We start from the raw sequence: 16142 nt of genomic DNA, 5'->3' as shown, positions 1-16142 counted from the left end.
TAGGAAGTTATCAAGTCTTGCTTTAAATATGTCAAGTGAAAGTGAATAAACTAAGAATCCAGGGAGGTTGTTCTTCTAGTTACTCAAATTCATCATTAAAAATTCACATCAAATTTCAAGTTTGAACTTGCATTTCATAAGCTTGCAAAAGCTGCATCTTGAAATACCTCTGCTAAATTAGACAGCTTGTTAGGATCAGAGATATCCTCTACCAAGACGGCATTATCTGCCATCTGCTGTGGAAGAGGCAGGTCAGGCATTTTGTGAGCCCTCTGCAGGCTTGGAGAATCATGTCTGAAGCTGCTTGCTCATGCACATCCAGCTATCACCAGGCTAGGGGGGTTATTCACATGCAGGAAAGAAAGATGACATTGCAATGAACTATAACATTTCATGGGGAATTTCAAGACATAAGGAGAGAGAAGAGACAAAAGGCATTCTAGCAGTCTTTTTTTTTTTTTTTTTTTTTTTTTTTTCAGGGCAGAGAGAGATGCATTAGTTTCCTTACATCTACAAACCTTTTCTGGGCAACAATGTGAGACTTCCCATCCTCACTTCTGGTTCACTCTTCATGACACCTTTCCAAATATTCTAGATCAAATATTCCCCACTGAATATCTGCAAAGACCAGGCAAGAATCTGGAACAAACCCCAAAGCTGTGCAATGGAGATGGGTCCCCAACCCCTTTCCTGTTCAGCTGGAAATGTAGTGCCTTTTGGGGGAGAGGGAGAGAGGACAAGGCGACTTGAAAGTGGAGAATAAATATAATAATGGAAAATATTTAATGAATTCCAGATGATTCACCAACCGCTCAACTAGAAATGCAGAGGGGAACTGACAGACAGAGAAGGAAATGCAAATTAGATAAGCAATAAAGCAGCAGAGCTGCACAACCACAAAATCTCTTCAGATTTCTCAGAAGTCAGAGTGTTTAGACTTGACTTTGAATTGACATAATGGGCACATTTTACTTGATGTCTTACTAGCAACCGAGCCAAATCACAGTGCCCTTTAGTGCTCCAGTGTTCTAATAAGCATTTGCTTCAAAGCAGCAGTTCAGATCTCCCTGTGAATTTTGTCAAGTACACATCATATCAAAAGATAAGCATTTGCCAAAGCCTTTCTTCAGCCACAAAGTAGGGGGAAGGTTTGTTTAAAGAATGTCAAGTTGCACCTGCTGGCTCACACTGGAAGGATGAAAGGAACGACTGGAATTTCTGTCACAGTTGAATTTTATTTTTCATTTCTTGAAGTATTTTTATCAATGTGAAAAGACTTGTATTGCAAAACCAGAACATTGCTGTAAGCCTATTCAGGGCCCTTCAAATGGGAAGATAATAGATTTGTGGCTAATAAAGTGGTACTAGTCTATGAAGCAAAAGAATGGAATAAGGTTGGCATGTTAACAAGATGTGGATGCCATGCATACTAAAGCAACCTAAAATATTGCACGGGCTTTGCTATGTCTAAGCTCAGACTTTCAGTACATTAGCCCATAAATTTACAGTAAACATGAGATCATCCTTTTGCCCGCATGGGCAGAGCAGTCAGGGCCCATAGCCCTCGTGGGGTAGTTAATTTCCCACTAGATAAGATGGGGGAGAGGAAGTTTTGTTTTCTACCCTTTAATTTCACCCAGAGTGACTTTACCAGCGCAGGAGAGGCGGCAGCAGGGATCGGCCGCAGCCGGTGTCCCCTCTCGGGGCTGGCAGGGAAGCATGGCTCTGGGGCAGGGCACGTCTGGGGCCTGCCCCTCGCACAAAGCAAGTTCACAGGCACGTAGTGTAAACAACACACCACCTCAGATGCCCGAGTTCCCTGAGCTTAGTGTCTGTCTGTGGTATAAATTGCGAGCATGTGCACAAAATAAAATACTTGTTTCTATAAAACAATAGATTCTAGGGGGAGAAAGGAGAAAAAAAAAAAAGGACCTACATTATGGTAGATTTGTGTGAGGATGAGCATGCTGCATGGGCTCAGTCCTCCTGTGCCTGTTTCTGTTTTGCTGTCCAAGGAGAGAACATCACCTCCATTCCTAGCAGGGGTGTTTGGCAGTGAAAACTCTGAAAGGAATGAGGTGCTGAGACCCTTTTGCAGCTGAGCCTAGAGCCACAGCAGATTCACGTTAAATAGGATAGTCTACAGTGAGATGCAGACACTAGACCTATTTAATAAACCTAAGCTATTATCTCAAGAACACACGGAAGATCAGGGAGTAGAAAACAGGGCTGCCTTTCCTGCAGTCCCAAAACACTTTTCCTTTCACTCTGCGACATGGGATTACAGAGTGGAGAGTAACATTAGGCAGCATAACTCCAATCAGCTAGTTTGAGAACAAGGCACTCAGAAAACCAATTAGAGGCACTTGTCTGTTTTTTGTCATCTACATTAACAATTGCTTTTAAAAACCATTTCCCAGGTTTTGTCCTTTTGCTGTTACAAAGTCCATTTACAAGTTATTACCCGTTTTCATCTATGCACTATGTTGGGAAAGATCAAGTTGCTCCTAATTTGCAAACAACTTCTTAAAAGCTACTGATTACTTCAGAGGTTACCTTGCTTTCACTTAGCAGGAGATTGTGCATAGTAAGTGTCTCCTAAATCCAGCTGGCTAATAAGGAGGTGAAAAAGAGTTACCAAAGCAAATACAACTTTTTCCTCTTTGATTGTTAAAATGGAATGCTATAACCAGCCCTCAGAGACCAGCTGTGCCCTGGAGACATAAACTGTCTTCTCTAAAACGTCAGCAGAGGAGACAGGTAACCCAGAACTACTGATGGCAACACACAGCAGCATTTCTCAGTTAAGTTACTAGCTGTAATTAGAACTTGGCTCAAACCAAGTCCCTTGGATTGGGTACAGCAAAACTCTGCTGCGGTTTGAATCCAGACACAATATTTAGACACGATCCAATTCCCAGTTCAGCCTTGCATTGTGCTCACTTGAAGGGGATGGGACTCATCTCTAATTCAAGCCAGCCTGATCGGAGGCTATCCAAAGTTGCCATCTGCTGATGGATCTGTGGCCTGATGAAAGAGTTTGCTGTTCTGTCTTGCTCTTCCAGAAGGAGACTGAAGAACCAGCAATTTCTGCAGCTGTTTTTTTTTTTTTTTTTTTTTTTTTTTTTTTTTTTAAAAGTGAACCCCCCAAACTAAATAGTTATACCCACATCCAGTTTATCCAGCTTTGTTTTTTTACTGTTTCAGATTTATAAACAGGCTAAAACATATCACACATACCTTCACATCTCAGTCTCTTGAACGCATTCCCAACATGTGTACATTTCTAACTATACATGGAAAAATTTTACAGATTTCACCCAGGAATTACTAATTTCATTAATCCACATGCCCTTCATCTTTTAAAAAGTAAACATTATTGCATACTCATAAACTGAGGACTAATGTAGTGAATTTGCCTAGCTAACAGCATTAAGGACTGTCACATGGTGGCCTTAAACTCAGCACAGTGTCCTGCACCACAGGAAGTTTTTTCAAGGCACAGTCTTCCCTAAGCTCTCTAGGGGACAAAAAAAAAACCTCTTTTCTTTCCACCTGCCAACCCATATCACCTTGCTGTTTGCTATGCACTACACTGTACAGCCTAATTTACACTTTACATATTAGTTCACTACACTTTACCCTGTGGGTCTCCCAAGAGGCACAGCCCTGTCCCAAGCAGAAAACTGCTCTTGATTTTCCAGCCTTTGGAGACCCAGAAAACCCTGTGTCCATCATCATAACCCTGAAAATCTGTGCCTAGAGGTACCAGGCTAATGGGAACAGGATGAGGGATTCTACAAACTACTTGTAACAGAAAGTAAGGGTAATAGAGGTGGAGGGGGGAAAGGAAGGAATTGGAAAACAACAAAATATATGAGAAACCGAGTGACTCTTCCTGCCCTGTTGTTCCTGGATGTACTGAAAAGCAACACATGGAGAAATAAGCTCTCCTGATGCTGATGTCTTTTTGGTTTTGGAGGTCTTTTTAGGTATAACCATGTATTTTTTGCTTGTTTGTTTCTGATGAACTCAGATGCTGTTAGTAAATCCCTTTGATGATGAATCATGTTCATTAAACTTTTCTATTTGTAACCTAAATTCCGCTGCTTATAAGGCTTACATGACTCAGTGTCCCCAGTCTGCTTTTAGCATCCACCAAACAGTTTTTTCAAGCTGTGCCAAGGATGCAGGGACAATAACATCAATTCCAAAGGTGCATATTGTAGTAATGACCTTCATTAAATAGATAGCAAAATAGAAGGAAAGCTTTATTAGCATCCTCATTAGGAGAAAGAATGTAATGTCAGCCCACAGATTAAAACATACCATACAGCAGAGGAACCTTAACATGACTCAGTCATGGGATAAACTTTGGCTGAAGCTCACAATGTGTTTGATGACCAATTCAATCAGCCAGGGGGGTTCCAGACAAATTTGTAATTATTTTAATTAGTCTACGTTGAGGGGGAGGGGTGGAAGAGACCAAAAAATTAATGGGAAAATACAAGCCAGTTCTAGTTTGCTCACATGTCTTTGTTACCTTCAAGTATGTCATGCACTCCCCCCTCCCTCCTTTTTTTTTTTTCCCCCTCCAGTGGCAACACTTTAAGCACCTGTGTTTCCTATTCCAGCTCTACTTTTTAAATCACATGTACGATTTTGGAGGGACTTTCTAAGAAAATTATTTCCAGCATTCTACCTTGTAGCATCACAGAACAGCACATCTCGAGTCCTGACACAGTTTAAAAGTGGCAAACTGTACCATGGGATCTGAAATCCATGAGCCAACTTCTTTAATAAAGAGAATTCCCATGGAGGCACGTCCTGTTACAAGTCCACCTTCCTAAAGCGTTCCCAGATTGTATGAATTACTCCACCTTTAATTCCTTTTAAAACTACTATATCTTCTCTCTCATACATTTCTGGGCTTAGGACCTTCAAGGCACAACTATTTTTTGTTGATAAATTATGGAAGTAGATAAAATATCATGATGTTCTAAGCATTTTCTTTTAACAGTTCCCAAACATTTATGGATTTTTTTTTTCTCATTATACCCTTTAAATCCTGTTTGTTTTGCCTTACAATTCTCTAACTAAATAAAAAATATTTAGCTCAGTCACACACTCATCCAACAGCATTTTTCTAAATTATGACAGAGTAATTCTATTTCAATTGTAACTCTTTCAAGGACCTTATTTTCAACTATTTTACACTGGGCTCCTAGTAAGGTATTTGCACATTTTTGAGTCTTGCTCATGACAAAGTCAACCTACATATTCAGAGGGACCACTCATCCACTATTTCTGAGTGTCTAGCAAATGGACTATGGTAAACAACAAAATACTTCAGCCTAGACAAAGTTTATATCTGGGAACTTAAGTAAGGAAGCCCTAAAAGAAAGATTGCTATATCTACACAATTTTGGTGGCTTATATTGGAATGTGCCTACAAGAATGCCTGATTGCACACATAAATCAGCCATTTATACATCTACACAACAAGCAAGATTCATGTATGTCCCATAGTAGATACACATAGAGTATGTGCTTGTGTAAGTTAAGGGCATGCAAGGTGAAAATGAAAATTAAAGGGCCTGTGCCAGAAAACGTGACTTGTACTGATTATCACATACAATTTCATTAGAGCAAGGCATTTTCCATTTTACCTTTAAGAACATCACTCCTGATAGGAATCATTTGTTTTCTTTTGGTCTGAGATAATGGACCCATGTTGGGATTAAAACTGAAAAATCAAGGGATGCACCTTTTTTTTTCTTTTTAAAACATTTTAATTAGAAGAGTTGCCAAGCTCACAGTGCAATATAAAAAAGTAATTTGTGGCAAAACATAGGAGGCATTGCTAAATTAATTTTTATGATGTAAAAAACCTGCAGTCACCAGGGGGACCAATCAAGGGACACCACACTGTTTGTTTGTCACTGTTACACAGATTTTAACACAAAATCATGTTCCTCAGAGTTACTTAGAAGCTGATTATTTTGTGAAGTTGCCATTGCATCAAATAAAGAACACTTCTCTGTTTCAGCAGTACCCACAGCCTGATTTCAGTTATTTCTAACACGCGTGAAGACTCCCTTCAGAGATTTGTTTGTTTTGTTGGCTTTTCAACAAGAAGTTTACATAAATTCAAACATTTTAACTGAATTCCTTCTGTTTTCAATTACAAAAGATCTTCGGGAAACAACTATCAGAGGAGATTATGAGTAACCTTTAAAGTCCAAGTGAAAGTAGGTTGGTTAAGTGTCAACTTGGAAATCCAATATGAGAACTGGTGGCTATAATCTCCAAATACTTTCAGTGTTCATAGGAATTTTTATGAAAGCAGAACTGAAAAAAAAACCACACCACTCCCATAGTAAATATTACCATATGTGTGAGAAAACATTACTGATAGATTCATTGTGTTTATGATTTCCAAAACTCATATTTCCTCTACTTTATTTTTGGTGACTTAACAGGGGACAAGTACTTTCTGATTATTTATCCTATTTGAGATTTACTGAAGATGGTTGTGCTGCAGCATAGTTTCTGTCAGCAACCGACTCCATAATCATCAAAATTTATACTAGCCTAAATCACATAAATGAATGTTAATCCTTCCTTTGCAGGGCATTTCTTGCCTAGTTGTTTGTCAACATCTATACCATGAAGGCATTCATTTTTTTCTTCATATAGAATTAGGTATTTTCTACATCCTTCTTAAGGATTTAAAAACTTTTGATTCAGTTTGGCCTTTAAAGGGATCAATAACTTACAATGATGGCATGTTTGCTGTGGACAGTTTATGGACCAAGATCCTTCTGTGCAATTCAAAGAGGTTTCAACATTTTCAAAGTGCTACTAAAAGCTGCAATAGCCTTTCTGTTTCTTGGAACTTGATGAGGGTGGACAGATTAGGACATGCTTGGAAACTTGCTTGATGAGTTGTAATTCAGAAAGCTAGTATTTGCCAGGTTGGGAAAATAAGGGGAAAAAAAAAAAAAAAAAAAGTGGAATGGTGAGTTATATCACTTTTACTGCTTTGGCTGGATAAACCTAGAATTAATACTTTCAACCTGTAGTAATTATTTAGTGTTTGATCAAAATACATGCTTGGTGTTCTGTCTTAGTGTAAATAGGAATTATACACGCATATGTAAAAAAACCCACCCAAACCTACTACTACAACACTAAAACTAAAAGCGAATTACATGAATTACAGTTGCCCTTTGCAGTGTTGACTCAGCCCCACTGATAATATTTGTGTTATGGTACAGTCTGTAATTACATACTCTATTTTCTCCCCTAATAGGAGATCACCCATAATCATTACACAGGACAGAGGACAGAGGTGTTGCTGAGGATTGACTATTTGACATTTTTCTGTATCCTTGCTATTTGGAACGTGGCCCTGTGTTGCTTTCATTGCATGCAGTTTAAATTCTCCTTTCAGTCTACTTACATTTAAAAAAAAAAAAATGTTTGTACTTCATTAAAGCACATTAATAGATAGAGATTAAAAGATCACCAAGGCTAGTTCACTACGATGCAGGCACTTAGTTATTTTAGCAGTAATATGTCCCTGTTTTGGTCTCTTTACTTTTACTGGAGGGTGCTATGTAATTTTGCTACTCTTTCAGTTTTCAGTCAAAATATAATTATGGACAGTTTATGTCCATTCCTTATTGTGCATTGATCTTTCACCCTAGAGAGGTTTTTTCCCCTCCTGGATTTAAAGCAAATAAAGTTATAGATAGCAAAAATAACTTCTGTCAAAACAGCAAACAAGATTAATCCGCAAATTAATCCAGAGAGCTTCACCTGTAATCTGCACTGTAATCCACCTATCCACCTTTCAACAATGCCTGTCATCATATCATCTGTTTATGATTCATTTACATCACAATTTATCTTACAATTCTCCTATTAAACATGCCTTTTCCAATCTTTTTCTAGTTTTCATGACTGAAATTTATGAATGTCAGGCTGATGCACTATGCTAGACAAAGAATATATAGTATCTATATGAATCTATCAGTTATTAATCTGGTTTGATCTACACTGTAAAACCTGTGCTATAATGAAAGACTTTTTCCATCTATTCAATGTGTTTAATTGTTCTTTCAATATTCTACACTTTTTTTTAATCCCTCAGTAGTACAAATATATGTAGATACATGAATTATTTTTGTCTCCCCATTTTAAATGTGGGTATTACATTTGCTATTTTCCAGATGTATCTGGCTGTCTCAACATAATCCTTGTTACCAGGCCTACATCTTCCTTTTCTAATTGTTTCACACTCCTGGGACAACGTCTGTTCAGTTTACCTAAACTGATTATCTCCTTCAGTTCTGGGGAGCGTGGGAAGTTAAGGCAAACTTTTTACTTTTTTTTTTTTTTTTTTTTTTTTAAATACCACATCCAAATCAACACCTGTGCTGTCACTGCAGCATGAAAGTAGCTTCATTTATTTATTTATATAGCTGAAAAGCCTTTTCTTACCTGTTTTAATATACAAATTGTAGCTGAGTTAGACTTCAGCAACTCCTACTTTATCTTTACATGTATCACCAACAAAGATTTTGAGGTAAGAATAACTATCTCCAAACCCCAGTATATGGGGTAATTACAGACATTCTGGGTCCACCCAATATTAGAATGCCAAATATTAATTTAAACTTTGAGTCATTTAGCCTACTAAAGTCTGCCTTTCTTAAAAGACTGCTTTGCTATTTATGGACTACGAAGTTTACAGACAGAAGAGCTTTCTCTAGACACTAATGACATAGAGATTATTCCCATTTCTAAGATCAAGATACTATTAATTCCTAAGAGTACTTCATATCCTGTGTTTGATACAAGAGAAACAATGCTCTTACAGTTTAATTTCACCTACAGACAAGGAACAGAGTGTGAGTAGATGAGCAAATTTTCTTTGAGAGGAAGATTTTGGGGAGTTACAGATAGGTTCCTCAAAGTAGTATCACACATCTTTACACATAAGTGAGAGCAGAGACTTAGTCTATGACAAGCATCTAAGGAATACAAGAGAACTGCAAAAGACCAATATAAATTGTGTACAACATATACTCTTCCCTTGAAGTACAAAGAAAAAAATATTAATATAATCTCCGTGTACAACCCAGGGGTTGTAATTTAAATAAGCATTTTGTTGTGATGAACTTCATGTAAACATACAGTGAGACATAATTTCCCCCTCTGTGAAATTTCACCTCAAACAAGGCGGAAGACAAAGAATTAGAGGTTGAACACAGATTTGTAAAGGCCACAGGCAGATGGCTAGCATGAAGGTGGCAAAACCCAGCTCAACCCACCACTTTGGTGCCCTACTCTGCAGGCATCCACAAAACATACAAGGCTCTATTGGTACTACAGCAAGCAGTACATGAGTACACGTGCATTCTCACTGAAAAAATCTATAGATTCTGCTGTCAGGTAATTTAAGTTTATTACATGTCAATATCATCGCTCAAAAATGTTTGTAAAAGCAGTTGACATGCAGTAACTATGCTATGTGTTTCTCCCCTCCTCACTAAAGCTTATTTACATGAGGGAAAGTTAAGTCAACTAAAAGAACCCATTTTCTTTTCCAGTGTAACTGATGGTGTCCCTAATACATTCCAGAAGAAAACATCACTGCTCAAACTGTCTGTGAGAAAGCTCCATTTCTGCTGCCTGTTAGTTTCCATTTTACAGCTGGTCTTCCTATTATTCCATATCTGTCATGGTCAGACATGGTCCTGTAGAGGGAAGCAGCTCCTCAGGTATTTAGAAACAGCCTCCAGAAGGGTTTGGAACAGGACCCCATTCTTAAATGTAATTTTTCACTCAGATTTTATCTGGTGCTGAATAAGATGTCTGTTGTGATTTTTACATTTTAATCTCATATTATTTGATATACTGCAGTGACTTGACTGTCTCCCTTTACAGGATATAGACACAGGCAGAACAACCTTTTATAAAAAGACCATAGTTTGTCTCTGGCAGGATATTTTTCCTACCTTAAAAATCTGGGTATCGTTCAGATTCAGTGACTAATGTTAAAATAAATGTGTGGAGTTTTAACTTGCTCACCAGACGATAACTTGATGGGACAAGTAGAATACTGTTTTCCCTCTCCAGGAGGGAATATTACTTCATCTACTCTGAAAGCTGGTATAAGAAAACAAGTACATCTTTATGTGTATGCATGGGGAGACAGGGTAGATTTGCTGTCAGAAGACTGTATAATGCCAGAGTACGTGGAAAATAATACTATTCACATGCTAGAACATAACTTGGGCCAACAATCATTAGTAATGTAAAGATAAATAAGAAGTCATATATGAAAATGTAGGAGAAACTCCAGTGGGTCAGTTGTCTTCTGGCCCAGAAACTAGCAAATTAGTTCGGCTTCATCTATATGATCCTTGCTATCTTTGGTAGTCTGTGTCAACAGAGGATCTAGAATCACCTTCAGGACTAACATACACAATTTCCATGTATGCTTCAGTTCACAATGAGCATTTTATGCAAGGAAGTAAATAGACCACTAAGCACATGATAAACATTTGCAAAGTGACTACTGTGTGCACTAACCTGCCACATATTATCATTATTACAAACCATATTCAGTGGATGGTTAGAGTTAACGATTGCTCCCATTTCAGACTTCTAACTCAAATTTAATTGTAACTGACAAAATTGAGTGTTTGCACCTGTGAACTTCAGACCACTGCATATCTTGAAACAGAACAAGAACAAGTCACAGTTACTGCATCTTGTTCATATACCAGTGTTTCTGACAGCAGGGTTAAGAATAACTGAAACTAATAATAATAAATAAAAACAATAAGAAAAGATACCTCAAATCAAACAAACCCTAAAACATCCCAATAAACGTGTACCACAAAGAGAAGAAGAATATTTGATCAGAGCTCACCTTTAGAACAAAAACTGAAGAGTTGGTTAATAAAGACTGAGTACAAAAAGATTCTCTTCAGTTAATTTCATTTACCCTTCTATTAAAGTCCCAAGCTAATTTTTTCCCAGTGAGGTCTAGGAAGCAAAACAGCTCAACAACGCCGACTCTAAGAGCAAAAGAAACTACTTCGCTTTCCACGCACACACATACATATACATATTTTCATATGTACATATTTTATGTCATTCTTTTTCTCCAACACCTTTGCTTTTTCTGACATTTAATTAACAGTATGTCTCTGATGTCAAAACAAACATAAAATATAGCTGCATGTAAGGAATGCAAACCCCAGTTAAGATGAAATTTTGGATATAACATAAGACAAGCTTTACATTTTCATTGTGAAAATACTCCAGTTTATAAAATATTCCCAGTGTGCTTTTGACTCTCTAGATCTCTGTCTTGAAAAACTACAACTTAAATTAAAAACTGCAATATTCATCTGTGGAGGAAGTTTCCTTCTTGGAATTTTAGACAATATTTACCACTGACCTGATTGCGCTGACTTTGGTGAAACTCAGGGTGAGATGGAGCACACCATCTTGAAAGCATTAAAACTGTGGGAAAAATTCAGACAAAATTAATTTTCTTTTAATTTACACTAAGGAGCAATGATCTTAATTTTGGACATCTTGAATCTACCCCAGGAAGCTTCAAAGATAAGAATTTTGAAACAATAAAAAAGTCAACATTTATTTATGGTCAGATTCCAAACCCCAATATTGAGTCTACTTCCTCCCTCCCAGTTCAGTAGGACTATTTGTCAAATAAAATGTTACTTAGCATGAGTACATCCGAAGATAGTCTGTGTCATTTTACCATTAAGAAAGCATATAAAAAGACCTGTGCAAATATTGGTAGCTACTTGTATATAACTGGTTGCAAGTACTATGTAAAAAGCAAACCTGACTTCTCTACCCTCAATGAAACCATGGAAATAGACTTCCAAACTTTCCTCAAGACTCCAGAATGAATCCTGGATTGTTTTTTTTTGTTTGTTGCTTTCTTTGTTTTTATTTTTTTTGTTTGTTTGTTTTTCAGAAATGTGACAAAAGCTTTTATTTTGATTCCTCATATTTGTTATCATAATGCTGTAGCAAATCTGAAGGTCTGCAGGGTTCTGTGCAAAGATCCCTTATATATTATTAAAAACACCTGTGTGGGTACTCCTGGTGAAATGCCTTCTAATGGAAAACACTTGTGGTAAGCATACTGTGCATCCCAAAGGAGGAATAATTAAAAGCAGCTACTCATCAGAAGTAAATGGAAAATTTTAAGGCGGAGCATCCTGAAGACAGTGTGCAGCCTTTGTTTTCATTTATTCACATGGGTACGAAACAGTGATCTTGTGCCTCCTTTAATATGCCAAGACAACCATCCTAACCCTAAGGTACAAAAAGGACACCACACTAATCGCTTTTGCTTCCTCTATCTGAATTAAGTGAAGTTCAAAAATTTTGCTAAGACAAAGGTTGTAATATCTCTGCATTTCTGTTTAAACTTTATGCTGAAATGTCCAATAGCAAATATACTGAGATTTATTAACGTGTTCTCCCCTTCACTTGCCCTTCGGATGGAAAAGTCAAAAACTCCATGGGGACAAGATAGTGCCATCAGAAAACAGAGTCTGAGCTCTCCACATACGCTCAGGACACCCAGTCAATCCAGCAATGCAATTGTCTGAGCATCCCCAAGGGAGCCTAATAATTTGATATGTGCCCTATACACTTCTTGTGAAAGTAACTCATGCAAAGCACTGTTTTTCATCAAACCTAACAGGAAATTTCCCAAGTCTTCAAAGAGATCTTGATTCTGATGGGAACCCTGGTTGAGAGCAATGGTTTAAGAACAGTAAATGTGATATTAAGATGTGTGTCCTAGACAGGATTTGTATATGCTTGCTCCTTTACCTACTATTTTACAATTGGAAATGGAAATCTGTTTTTCCCCATTGTTGTACATCATGGTATGGCAACTGCATAACACTAAGAACGGTTGAACCAAAGGGACCTTTTGGTCCCAGCTTATACATAGAGACTTCATCTAAGATGGAAAATCAGAGACAAATGCACTTGTCATATTATCCTGAGTTGTTGCTTCTCTTCTTGGTCAGAGTAAAGCATATATTTGTTTCAACCTTGTCTTTGCAAATTGTCCACCTTGCCTTTCATGCAAATTTTGGAAGAGTGATTCCCAGTATGCTGATAATTTCACTATTTCATGGGATTTTTAAGCAACTGTAAATCACATATACTATCTCTGAAGAATGATAAAAAGCTTAGAGAAATTAAAATAGAAATCTACTGGGCATTTTCAATATTGAACATTTGGCTTTGTGTAATTGATAACTTAGGGAATTCTAGAAATTAATGAAGGAAATATCATTTGCAGTTAGAAAAGATTTAATGTTCACGATCCAAGATTGCCTAAGGATATAGTTTAGTTTTGGGTCAGATTCATAGGCACTAGATCCGAATGCTATTGTCACAAACAGTGACCTAAAATAGAATAATTTGATGCGATCAGACCACACAGACAGAATTTGATCATCTCAGACTGAATAAACTAGTTGCAAACCCAGCTTCTCTCATCAGGCTTTGAGCACACACAGATGGGATTTCAGATTCTCTGGCTTTTAAATTCAAAAGATGTTATAAACAAACTCAACTCTTAGCTTCACTGTATTAAAAATAAAACAAATAAAAACAAAACAAAAAACAAACCCAAAGTTTTGATTTCATTCTGATCCATCAACCAACTGATGTTAATCAAACTTTGTAGAATAGTTCTTTTTCCAAGATTAGCTTTTCAGCCCATTCTGTCCCTTTTAAAAACATACAGGAAGACTACAGAGGAAAAAATATTTACCAATCCATATTGACTCTTGACAGCAATATTTTATGCCAGCTATACAGAACAGAAATACTAACTCTGTGCTGAATAACCTACTGTTCAAAACTATTGTGAATCGAACTGGGAAAAGAAACCAGTAGGGAATTTTCTAACAATTGCTCTTCCACAAATTCAAAGATTAATGTCAGGCTTCAAATTATTTTTTCACTCATTCCTCTTTGAATTAATACCAAAGGCATTTGAGAACATCTCCTACAGCTACTTCTGTAATTCCACATAATTGAACTTTTCAAAGGAACAATGAAAACTCTGCCCACAAACTAGAGATTATTATAAACGTTGATTTAGAGAGACCTACCTTCTCCATCTCTCTGTCCCTCAAAGCACTGCAGATAACTTTTGCAATAGACAGACAGTCCTTAATAGGGGGACAACAGTAGCCCAATCAAATTTAAGTTGTTTATAAAGCTATTTTTTCCAATCAGGTCCCTAAGTACCTAAACTCCCAATGTAGAGCACCTAACCCCTCTAATCACTGTTACTCTTCATGTCCATCACCTGCTTGATGGATTTTTTTTTTTCTGAAAATGCTGAAGAAGCACAAAGAACAAATGTACCTTGAAGTGTAGATCTGGTTACTTAGCCTCATTCCAAGGCAAGATATCATCATGTGCTGATATATGATAGCCACCATTTCTATCAGAAACAACTCAGTAGCTGAATGACAAAATACATTAGCAAAAATTCAGTGTGTCACTAGTGTGCCTAGCTGCCTATTGTTTGGAGTCATGGCTTATGGCCCAAATGAAGGTAATTATTATGAATATTCCTGTCTTGTATTTTTAGTATATTTTTAAATTTGGTCGTGTCAAGTTCTAAATCATTTCTATGACAGCTATACCAGCTGTATTTATTAATTAAATTTCAAGAAGACATCTTGCAATACTGAAGGACAGTTTTAGTTAGGTGTTGATCTGAGATTAAAATTCGTTATAAAGCCAATTGTTATACATTCAGCCATTGATTTATTGAAATTTGCCTCTTATAGATGTGTCTATTTCTTAGAAACATCAGTATCTTGCTACTGATCTCTGTTGTGTTCTGTCCTGCCACAACCCAAGCTCAGAAAAATAATAAAATCTATATGGATTATCAATGAACTTAAGGTGTAGAGATCCATTTTACATACATTGAAGGATGAGGGCAGTGACATGAAAAATTTTAGTCAAACTACTTGATTAGTTTATTGTTTGGAGAAGAGAGATGAAATTTTGATGACATCACTCATTCAGCTACTTCCTTCCCCTTTACTTCTGGGAAAAAGAAAGATCTACATCTTAAGAACAAAACAGATGCCCAGAACAACATTTTTAATTACTCCTAGGACACAGAGATTACATTTTTAAAAGTTATATTTGTTATTGAACCTTAGTAGCTTTTAAAAATTCTGATCTTTCAACTATGGATTAATTTTAACTTCAAGGAAAAACATCCCATGTCTAATTACAAAGAAAGGATTTAAACTAAGCATTAAAATGACAAAATGGTCAATGAGACAAAATTTGTGGGAACACATAGTATCTTTTACTGTATCAACTAATAGGTCAAAAAACCCATAGAGGCTACCAAGTCATTCTTCAGATCTTCTAATTGGATCAGTAGGTCTGGTAAAAGCATAACCTTCACTTGAAATTTTGTGGATCTATCTATTTCAGATATGCCAATTCAGATAACACAGCATGGGAAATAATTGCCAGAGAAATTACAAACTAGCAATTGTAATTACTGTCTGTGTAAATCTCAGTCAACACGTACAACTTGAATCAATCTACAGCCTCCCACGATCCATATTGCAAATGAAAAATTTTAAGTTTTCAAACCTAATTTAGCTACTATGAAATAGATTGAGGGAAAAAGTCACTTTTTCAATGGTTAAAAAAAGACATTAATGCATCATGTGAATATCTATCATTTGGCTGATGGTAGAGACAAAATCTTCCCAGGTGGACCAAATGATTTCATTGTCTGGCTATGTCTCTAGAAGGACCACATGCATTTTCCTTTAGGTTAGAAGGCAAAGTAGTAAAAGTTATTTTCCATCTTGAAATTAATGGTCATTAATAATGATTCTTAGAATTTGTCTGTGGTCTTATTTGCCCCAAGATCATATATTGATTTGACCTTTGGCTACACAGAAGAAATATCAAAAACAGACTTTCTTACTTATTCCTGGATCTTTATCTTGTTTAATTATTTGGGAAATCATCAATTAAAACAAGGATTATATTTGCTTATAAGC

At 36.7% G+C, this 16142-nt stretch overlaps 1 long non-coding RNA gene across 2 annotated transcripts in view; it reads right to left on the bottom strand.

Annotated features, from left to right (window-relative positions):
• LOC116959598 overlaps window positions 1-16142 on the bottom strand; it is a 47753-nt gene that overhangs the window by 26303 nt on the left and 5308 nt on the right. For both annotated transcript variants that reach the window (XR_006164948.1, XR_006164947.1), the window contains exon 2: window positions 11483-11547. This is a non-coding gene — a long non-coding RNA (uncharacterized LOC116959598). The remainder of the gene's footprint in view (window positions 1-11482; window positions 11548-16142) is intronic.

The sequence above is a fragment of the Tyto alba genome, unplaced genomic scaffold, assembly GCF_018691265.1.
Source record: "Tyto alba isolate M040663 unplaced genomic scaffold, T.alba_DEE_v4.0 Super-Scaffold_14, whole genome shotgun sequence".
Taxonomy (NCBI): Eukaryota; Metazoa; Chordata; class Aves; order Strigiformes; family Tytonidae; genus Tyto; species Tyto alba.
The sequence above is the reverse complement of the archived record's forward strand: the minus strand, read 5'-3'. Positions and strand labels throughout refer to the sequence as shown.